The sequence below is a fragment of the Dipodomys merriami genome, unplaced genomic scaffold, assembly GCF_024711535.1.
Source record: "Dipodomys merriami isolate MVZ:Mamm:240054 unplaced genomic scaffold, mDipMer1.0.p SCAF_204, whole genome shotgun sequence".
NCBI classification, from domain to species: Eukaryota; Metazoa; Chordata; class Mammalia; order Rodentia; family Heteromyidae; genus Dipodomys; species Dipodomys merriami.
In genome coordinates this window covers 1,367,223-1,378,110 of record NW_027203427.1, presented here as the reverse complement: position 1 = coordinate 1,378,110, position 10,888 = coordinate 1,367,223, and the positions used below count along the sequence as shown (strand labels likewise).

The following is a 10,888-nucleotide window of genomic DNA, read 5'->3' as shown; positions in this document are numbered from 1 at the left end:
TCATTTTCCCATGGTGCAGCTGCTATGCAGGGGTCCCATTCACTGTTTCTCTTTTCACTTTCCTTATTTGCCTATTAGGATAGACCTCTTGTAGTAGGAAAAGCCTTTAGATGTTTAGAGTTTGATTGGAGTGGATCTCTTTAGGTAAAGTGTGGCTGGGCATCTATATCTTCTTCTTTTGGTCAGAGACGCGTAGTGTGACTGCCTGTGAGAGCGCTGCCATCGTCCTATTCAAATCCGGGACTAATCTGTGTATGCATTTTTCAAGAAAGATGTTCCACTACTTGTCAAATGTTGACAGTATTTAATGTAATTGTTATTTTCTATGTACCAAATTATGATGAAGTTTTGTTGCTGTGATCTTAGAACCAATAACAACGACTGAAAATACTTCCAAGGAAGCTCCAGCACCTTCACTTAAAAATTTTTGAGATGGGAAATGGTGATGACAGCTGACTGTCAGTCTTCCAGCATCAGCACCATGCTGGAAAGTCAGTGAATGATTACATTTCCAGAGTGGTTGAACAAGTTTACACTCCCACCAACAATGCAGTAGTGTTCCCTTCTGGCCACATCCCCTCCAGCATCTGTTGTTACTAGATTTCTTGATTAAAGCCATTCTAACTGGGGTGAGGTGGACTCTCAATGTTGTCTTGATTTGCAATTCTCTTATGACTAGAGAAGTTAAGCATTTCTTCATGTATCTATTGGCCATTCTTAATTCTTCTTCAGAGAAGTTTCTTTTTAAGTCTTTAGCCCACTTATTAATTGGGCAGTTGTTTCTTTGAGGATTTGTTTTTGGGAGATTTAGCTTTTTCAGTTCCAAGTATATTTTAGATATGAGACCCTTGACCCATTTTATGGCGAGTGAAGATCTTTTCTCAGTTTGTGGGCTTTCTGTATATCTTGCTAGCTATGTCCTTTGCCATGCAGAAGCTCTGCAGTTTCATACAATTCCATTTGTCCAACCTTTCTTGATTTGTTGTGTTTCTGGATCTTCAGTCTGTGTCAAGGAGACCTAGAGTTTCTCCTATTCCTTCCTGTAATGTTTTCAGTAAGTCTACTTTGACTCTGAGGTCTTTGATCCATTTGGAGTTGATTCTGGTGCAGGGTGATATATATAGATCTAGTTTTAGTTTTCTACGTGTGATTAACCATTTTTTCCAGAACCATTTACTGAAAAGGATATCTTTCTTCCATTCTATGTCTTTAGCTCCCTATCAAAATTTAGGTGGCTATAGGTCTGTGGGTTCATTTTGGGGTCTTCAGTGCTATTCCATTGTTCCTCATTTCTGTTCTTGTGCCAGTACCAAGCTGTTTTGCTTACTATGGCTTTGTAGTAGAGTGTGAAATTTGGAATTGATTTTCCTCCAGCACTGTTCTTTCTGTTAAGGATTTTTTTTTGCTATTCATGGTTTTTAATTTTTCCATATGAATTTTTTTGATCAAATAAAGAAATTTTTTTTCTGTTCTTTGAGTGATTTCAAAAACAGATAAAAAGCCAGGTGCCGGTGGCTCACGCCTGTAATCCTAACTACTCAGGAGGCTGAGATCTGAGGATTGTGGTTTAAAGCCAGCCCGGGCAGGAAAGACTGAGACTCCTATCTCCAATAAACCACTAGAAAACCGGAGGTGGCGCTGTAGCTCAAGCTGTAGAGCTTTCATCTTGAGCTGAAGAGCTGAGGGACAGCGCCCAGGCCCAGATTTCAAGCCCAATGACTGACAGATAAAAACAAAAACAAAACAAAAAAAAAACAGATAAAACATAAAAATAAGGATTATACCAAATTCAGTTGTTAATGTTTTCTTTCAGTTCTGTATTTTGTAAAACTGAAGACCACATATTAATCTAAATTGTTATGTTAGATTATGTAAGTGTGCATTTTCCATTTAGGTAATTTGGCCTTTTCTCAATGAAATAAATACCTTTTCTACACACATACTGCTAAGAACACTGTTCAGACTAACTTGATTATAACAGAAATAAGTATAGAAAAGTATTTACATATGAAGGGGTATTTAACCATTTTAAGTTTTGGTGCTGGGGATTGAACCCAGGCCCTCACCCATATGGAGCATGTGCTTTAACTCTGACATATATTTATAAACCCAACTATTTAATATAAAATACCTTTAATATATACAGATCTAGGATTATTTAAATAACTTCTCCACAGATGACAGGAATGTCACTTCAAACTCTTGGTCCAAGAATGTGTTTACAGATGCATGAGCATTTTTTCTGATCTGGAGTCTCTTTTCTGCAGACAGGGGGAGAATATGAGCCATAGTCTCAGCATAGCCATCTTCGGTCTCAGCCAGCAATCCAGTTATATCTCCTTCATGAGGAATAACGATGTCCAGCTTTGGACCCCCTGAGTTGTGTGCAAGGATAATTGTGCCAGCTGCCATACACTCCACAACTCCAATCCCAAAATGCTCATTCCACATGGTGTGCAGACCAATCATTGCTTCAGACAAGTCATTCTTTAATTCCTCAAGTGGAATTTTTAAATTCCATGTGTTCTTGAACCCCTAAATACTCAGCCAGCCTTCTCAGTTGGTTTACCCTGAGTTCATCTTCTTTGTGACAACACCATCCAATGAGGATGAGTTTGCATAGAAAGGGTGACTCAGCTGCCTTCTTATACAGCAATTTAGCAAAGGCTCTGATCTGCAAAGACTGATTCATTTCAGGCCTAAACTGGCCAATGGAAACCAGTAAATGTTTTCTGTTTCTCATGTAAGGGAATGTCCAGAAATGTCTGTACATCACAAGGTGGAAAAACAATGTTAGTACAATGCCCAACCTTCTAAATTGCAAGAATATGGTTTAGGGTCCAAGAAGAATTCACAATGACCACATCACTACAAGAACCAACAAGCCCATAATTACAAGCAAACAAATAGTAGTAGATGAATTTTACTTTGCTGTGAAAAGGATTCCTGGTAATGAAGGCTGCATTATTAAACCCAGCACTTTGATTCTTCACCACAGACAGCATGTCAGTGCTGATAGTGGGGTAATGAACATAACTTCCACCTCGGTAACCTCCTACATACTTAAACAGAGGGGATGTGAACGCATGGCCCATGGAATCAATGTAAACATCAGGAACATAGTGCATCAGCGCCTCCCAGCCAAGGACAATGGAGCCAAGACTTTAGCTCAAGAGTGTGAAGTGAGGGTAGCATGAATCTTCCACAAGGTAGTGTTTCTTGTAAGAACACAAATTTCACTGCACGAATTAATCTGATGTTAAATCTTTTGAAAGCACCTTCTAGTATCTGTTGAACACCGACATTAACATCACCAGTATAAACAATGTATACTGCCTTAGGATACCTACTTTTTCTGAAGGGTTCTTAAAGTACACCATAAAACTCTTTCTCCTCCACCACCAGCATTGCAATATGGATGAAAAAATGCAATCACCATCTGCTTTCTCCCATTTTTGCTGGTTGATAATGACATTTTCTTCCTTTGTAGCATCAGTCTGATTCCACAAAGGACAAGGACTAAACATATACATAAAGCTCCACATACAATTAGTCCCGGGAGGAACAATGAATAAAAAACCGCAATAATTCGCACAAGCACCAGCTCCCAGTGGTAGCCACCAACTTCTCCATATGTTTTGGATTGCTTCTTCTATCTCAGTGAAGAATGAGGTTGTGATATTGAGAAGTATCACATTGACTTTCTCTATAGTTTTGCTTTTTTAAAAAACAAAAAAAGCAAACAAATAATCTCACTTTTAAGCCCAGCTTAGTGGCTCATTCCTCAATTCCTCGCTACTAACTTTTCTTGAATCATTTTGATGGGTTTGATTCTGCAATTTCTGTCCAACCTATAGAAATGGCCTATAGGTTCCTTAGTGATACTGTAAACAGTACAGGAAGATTATAGATTCTGGTTCTGGAAATTGCTGAAAGCTGAAGTAGCCATGGAGCCAACATTCTAATTGTCCAAGGTCTTGGGTATGATATATTCTGTCATCTTCCAAACCCTTCCTCCTTCTTAAGTTCAGAGAATTTGCTATATGCTCCCTAGACAAGCTTTTAAATAGGACTGCTAGTCCAAACCCAATAGAGATTTTTTTTTAATTTAGGGACATATCACTGTGGGAGGAAGACATATACTTTGCATGCAAAAATAAACTTCAGTATCTTCAGTCTTCACTTTGTTGATTGTCAATGTTTGGGAACCCAGAACATCAATTTGCAACTGTACAGATCAGTGACTGTGGAGCCTTGCCCAGCTATTGAAGGAAACAATTCAAATAGGTGTATCCATTGCTATGTAGAAGACTCAGAGTATAAATGTAGGAGATGGAAGTCAAGGGTGACAGGCAGGGAGAGTGGAGTCAGAGGCATCACAATATTCCCATGGATTCTGAAATTATAATAACTAGATATATATGCTTACGTATGAACAATGCAGAACTTTCTGTAATTTCCTTTGGGTACATATCCATTCCCAATCATTGTCAGGGTTTTTCCTCATATTACAAAATCATTCAACATTTGAAAAAAAATACACAGATTTTACAAAGTGTAAATGAGTCTCTAGATATTACATATACTTCCCATTACATGTTTTTTATAATTGTCATCAAAGCTCAGGACTTGTTCCATCTGAAATGTTTTTCATTCTCATATAATTAACTTCATCTGCTCCATCCCGGAATACAATTTTTGTGTACCTAACCTATGAATAGTGCCTGAATAGATCCAGTGGTCCTGAGGTCTCACCTTCAACCTCTTTATCCATCCTCATCTTCCTCTGACCTTACCACTAATAAAGAGCATTAGCAGACCCAAGACATGAACACATAACTTCATTTTTAGCAGTGAATTGAAAAGTTCTCATCAGTGGTGGCAAGGACAAGCTGAGCCTTTATCTCAGACTCAGGTTGTACAGTTCTCCTTAAGGGCACTATGAAAATCATCAGGTGAGTACAACAGTGTGAGAGGAGTGAAGAGGAGTGCAAGGGTATCTCTCTTGCAAATAAAGTAACTTGAGTGTCTTCGTCTTCTATCTTTGGAAGAAGACCAATAAAGACCATGATGGCTCCACAATGGGCAGAACAACCTCTTTTCCCCAGTGGATGGCTGGAACTGTGGAAAAATGTAATGCACTAGAGACCAAATGAGATGGAAATTTGTATCCAGCAATCTATGATAATAGCTGTTTGGATTTGCCTCCTTCTAGTCATTCTAGAGAAAGCAATATTACACTTTAGTATTGTTTCTCAAGAGTTCTATACAATAACACCATAGTTTGTACTTGGTGAAGTGGAAAAAGCTAGCTGAGCTTATCTGATATCACTGAAACAAGGTTAACTTTTGATTACTAAGTTACCAACCAATGTTAGAGAAGGTTTAATAAATTAAACTCATTAAGATCACTCATGTCTAAAAAATTTTCACAGAGGGTAGCAAACCTCCTTACAGAGAGTAAGCTCATAACACATAAATGACAGAGAAATGTCAGAGAATACTAAACTTGACATAGTAATTTTTACAATTGTAAAAACACTTCTTCAAAGTAAATCTTAACTAGACTAACAACAGAATTCTTAATATTTCTCTCTCTTTTATAAGGCAGATGATCAAGAAATTATTTTATTCACTTATGTTAGTTTGTAAGTGATATCTCCACACCTATTCTTTCTCTTCATATAGAGTCTGGTTCTCATAAAATTTTTAACTTTATTTTAGACCCTCTTTGTCTTGCCTTGTCTCCATGAGGAGCAGCCATAGCCAGGAGTCCATATTTCATGTTAGTACACAGCAAAAGCTGTTTTCATGTATTGGTATAATCAGTGCTTAAGTTCAAAGGAAGACTTCTCTTATGCTTCATCAAAATCTAGTAAGAAGCTAAGTGTTGGGTCAGCTGTGCAGAACATTCATATCCCACTTCCACCCTCCAGGGCCAGAGAACATATATTTCTTTAGCAAATGACCACTGAGTTCACGTCATGATCTTATGGGATAACCCAAAATTTTATCTAAATATCCAATGTGAAAATTCAGTTGAGGAAAAAGGAAGATCAAGGAGAATCCTGACATATTTTCTTCTATTAAAATTATTTTAAAATATAGCCTACTCACCAAGCATTCCTTGAGACCCTTGACTTTCAGAATATTGCCATTTTTAAGAATATAAGGAATAACTAAGTGTATCTCTGCCTTGCCCATCATTAAGAAAGAGGAAGAATAATGCAGCTGAATAGTTCCCAGTGTGCCAGATGTTGTGGTTTAGGGTCCACATCCTGGCAGACTAAAGTGAGTTCTGTGACTTGGATGAATACTTCTGGGTGCACCTATATGCCCTCCCCTTGAGATGAGTGACAGTGGGATCCAGAGCAGGATGGGACCATGGGTTCTCTTGACTGACTCCGATGAGATAACACCGCACAGTGACCTGTTTGTTACCATTCTCAAATAATATTGTGTCTCATTAACATGGCAATTTTTCCTTTGGTGAGAATTAAGGAAAAGTAACTGCTGTGTTTGGAGTCAGATGTCCTTACTCTAGAGATACTGCATGTATCTCATTTCTGAACACCTTCCTTTCCCAAGGGACCCAAATCACAAGTATCACCTCCATTGGAAATTAAAGCTCTCCCCCACGCTCCATGAGCAGGAGGAGCAGATGCATTTTTTTCTGTGGGTTTAAGATCTGTCTCTGCTTTCAAGGAAGGAAGAAGTTTGGAAATCTTTCCGAACTTTAGACAACACAGACCACATCCAGTAGCTCTAGTAAGGCAGGAGCACCAGGACAATGCTGAGTCTAAATAGACCAGCACAATATAATTTCCTATGTAGGAAAACAGATTGAAACAAAATTACAGAATTAAAACATATAAAAGGAGGATATTATTAATATACAAATTGACAGAAAGCATTCACTAGACTTTAATAATGTCCCTAATTGGGCATCTAAACACAAACTGCATCATTGTTATTGACTTTGTAATAAGGTCACAAGATCCAGTAAAAATGATTTATTTATATTTAAATTTCATTTATCACATTAGTAGTAAATAACTATAATATCAATGAATAGTTTTGTCAAAACAATGGTAGTAAATAACCATAATAACAATGAACAATTTAAAATATATCTTAAGTTTTGTCAAAACCTGTCACAGCTTAATCAAGTGTGTAATTCTAACTATTTAGGAGGCTGAACTTTAATAGTTGTAATTTGAAGCCATCCCAGACAGGAAAGCCCATGAAACATTTTTGTCCAATTAACCACAAAAAGCCAGAAGTGAAGCTATGGCTCAAGTGGTACAGTACTAGCCTTGAGCAACATCTCAGGGACAGTGCTCAGGCCTACAGTTCAAGTCTTAGGATTGGCAAAAATATGTTTATCAAAGTTAACATTTTGGGGAGAAGAAAATGTCATCTCACCATAGTGAAATCATTGTCAAATACAGAAAATAATCACACTTCATTTGTCCAAGTTGTAGTTTATTTAAGCGCTTCTGTATATATTCTGTCTCACTACTGTCTCTCTACCAACTTCCTATGTACTTCCACATACTTTTATTAATTTAAAATTCACTTACTGCATTATACAAAATTTGATATTGGATGCATCATATGTAAGGCTAGGCTTTAATCTCCTGCCACAAAAGAAAAGTATCACTTTGTTAAAAAAAAAGTTCACCATGAAATGAATAAATAGGAAATATTCTGAAAATATTTACTGAGATGTTTTATGATCTTCCACTTCTCTCCCATTATTTCAGGATCCAGTGGATCCACTACCCCTGTCTGTCATTCTTCATCTCCTCTAGATCTACTCTGAGCCTCCAACAGATTGATGGACAATTATATGTGTACTGGACCAAACATCATCCATCAATATCTCCTGTCCATCCCTCCTCTCTTTCTGTATCAGCCTTCTCTAGAGTAGAAGTTCTTATTTTTTCTGGAACCTTCACATTCTCATGGATGAACAGTATATGCTTCACTCTGGAATAGATGACTGCATATCACATATGTACAGAATGGACAATGGGATCATTGAGCCCAGAGTTCATCTTCCCACACCATTTCCTTCATCATTTGTGCTTAACCCAGGATCCAGAACATCAGCAGCAACTGGAGCTGAGCAGGAAACCATTTCTAGGAATGGGACTAAAGAGTATCTGTGTCTTCTTTGCATGTGTACTGAGATAGCTAAGAATCATTTGAGTTTCATTGGAACATTTCAGATGTTTTTATTTGATCCAAAACTTCTTTTTATTACATATGAAAGAACCATTGTTACTTAGATGGATAGGCTAAGTAGGCATTTCTAATAGTTTAGATGTTCCTTCCTCCATTGCATTGCTTCCACACCCTTGCCAAAAATCAACTAAGTATGAAAACTTGTTAGAAATCTCAGGTTTGTTATGTTAAACCAAATGTCTATCACTGGGTCAGAACCTCATGAGCTACAAAAATTCTTTACATTTTGATCTAAAAATCCTTTTGATATACCTATAATAGTTTCCCATTTACTGAGTGATCCCAACTGGATACCACATCCCAGACTCCTCAGAAGTACAAGTCTGTGTCTCTTGCAAGACAGGAGAGGCACAGCCAGGGCCATGCTGCTGAGGCTGAGCATCAAGAAAGAGAGGTAAGCTGGAGAAGATTGTCCATAACCTTTTCTACCAAAATCTTCAAATGACCATCAGAGCCTGGCTGCATCTGAGAAGCTCTGTCAGCAGGTGGAGGCACCAGGAGGAGCAGTGGGGGCAGCTCAGCCTCTCACTTCTGCTTCCCTGGGAGGTTTTTGTTATGGCTTGTATCACTGTGGGAGGGTAACTATTACCCTGTTGACAGTAATAAGTTGCAAAGTCTTCAGGCTGAAGGCTGCTGATGGTGAGAGTGAAATCTGTCCCAGATCCACTGCCACTGAACCTGGATGGAATTCCAGATTGCAAATTGGATGCTTTATAAATCAGTAGCTTTGGAGCTTTCCCTGATTTCTGCTGATACCAATGTAACCAAATGTTAACACTCTGACTAGCCCTGCAAATGATGGAGACTGTGTCTCCTAGAGACGCAGACAGGGACGAGGGAGACTGGGTCATCTGGATGTCACATCTGGCACCTGATATTGGAAACATAAAAATAATAATTACAAATTTGTATAAACAATTCCCTGAAAACAATGCTCTGAGTAAATTCCCAGCACTGTCTTTCCTTACCTGTAATCCAGAGCAGCAGGAGCCCCAGGAACTGAGCAGGGGCCTTCATGTCCATCCTGTGTTCTGACGAGGACTGACTCCTGTCCAGGATGTGAGCAGCTTTCAAGAACTGCTCAGGGCAGTGGGCTGTGCTCTGGGCACATGCAAATCAGTAGGGGTTGGAAGGGGACAGCACAGCTGTACCAGCATGGCAGATTTCAGTATCTCAGCCCAGACACGATGTCACAGATACAAAAAAACCATACCAGGGTAGCACTGTAGTGCCTGAAGAGAATGTGTTTCTCTCTGGGGCTCAGTGGACAGAATGCCTCTCTGGTTAAATACAATGAACTTTAATTTACACATGGGTGATGACACACTTTTCATGATAGCATTTTATCTAAGTCAATTTTTCAAGCAAAAACAGTTCCAAAATGTAGAATTAATTATTTAGATCAGATTTTCTAAGTCTTTGGTTTCCTTGAATCCGTTTGTTAATTATGGATACAATCACTCAATTACTCAAGCTACATGGGTATGTAGGTTGATAGAGAGATTGACAGTTAAACAAATAGATGATAGACAAGTATCAATTAAGACTTAATGAAAGACAATGAAAAGTATGAAATTAAAGTATGTGCAGTATTGTGCTATGGTGTACGGTGTACAGGCTAGCCATTGGGTTTTGCTATCAACTCCAGGTTGCTGTCCTCTGTTTCTGAATATAATTTCCCACCACCATCATCCAGTAGACTTAACATCAGACATTGGCTCTCTGTATACTGAAAGGACCTGGCTACAGGCATAGCCATATTATCATTGTACATTTCTGAGCTGGAAGTCTCCAGAAGTCTTGATGACATTGTTCTTATTGTTCTTAATCCAAGTCATTCCTCCTCAGAACCTGAGCTATTCTCTAAACCAATGCTGAACTAAACTTCAATTTACTCTGCCTCTTAAAACTGTAAATTCCTACAGTACCTCCCATTTAATGGAATTTGTAATTAAAGTTTTCACTGATTGAACTTAGAGTTTATGACATAAACAAGCACTGAAAGGATGACATGTAACATAGTGAAGTGTGAAGTGGGACACCGGAGCTGCAAAGCCCAGAAAAGACAAGGGAAAATGCCACAGGTGATAAATCCAGAGTACGATGCGGAAGGCTCCCACCTGGAGTCCAGCATGTGAGGAAGCTCTGCACCTTAGTGCTGGATGTCACAACTGGAAAGACACAGACAGGACATTTGCTTGACAATGAATCCACCATCTTATTGTGAGTCCAAGCAGTTGCTGCAGGTGCACAAAGATAACACTGCTCCCCAAAGGCCAATAGCTCACAGACCAGGCATTGCCAAAGTCAGAGTCCATCTGTACCAGGCCCTACATGACAGGTTCCTATAGAAACCCTGCTCACTGAACTATTTCACACACTTTTGGAGCCAAAGCAGATTATAGAAATAAATTCATGTTTTCCTCTACCACCTCCACATAATGAATAGAGCTTTGATGCTGGACCTGGCTTATTATAAACATGCACTCCCGGTGCAGACAAGGTCTCCTGATTATCATTTGAGAGAAGAACAATTAGAGGAATAGCTCTCAGTTGCAGGTGGAAAAAGAGTGTATATGAGGATGGAGAAAGAATCACCCGACCAATGGTGAAATAAGACAGTCATTCAGTCCTGGGC

At 38.7% G+C, this 10,888-nt stretch overlaps 1 pseudogene; it reads right to left on the bottom strand.

The window, feature by feature from the left end:
• Positions 1-2,154: 2,154 nt before the first annotated feature.
• Positions 2,155-9,273, bottom strand: LOC138833372 (GDP-Man:Man(3)GlcNAc(2)-PP-Dol alpha-1,2-mannosyltransferase-like; annotated as a pseudogene).
• Positions 9,274-10,888: the final 1,615 nt, after the last annotated feature.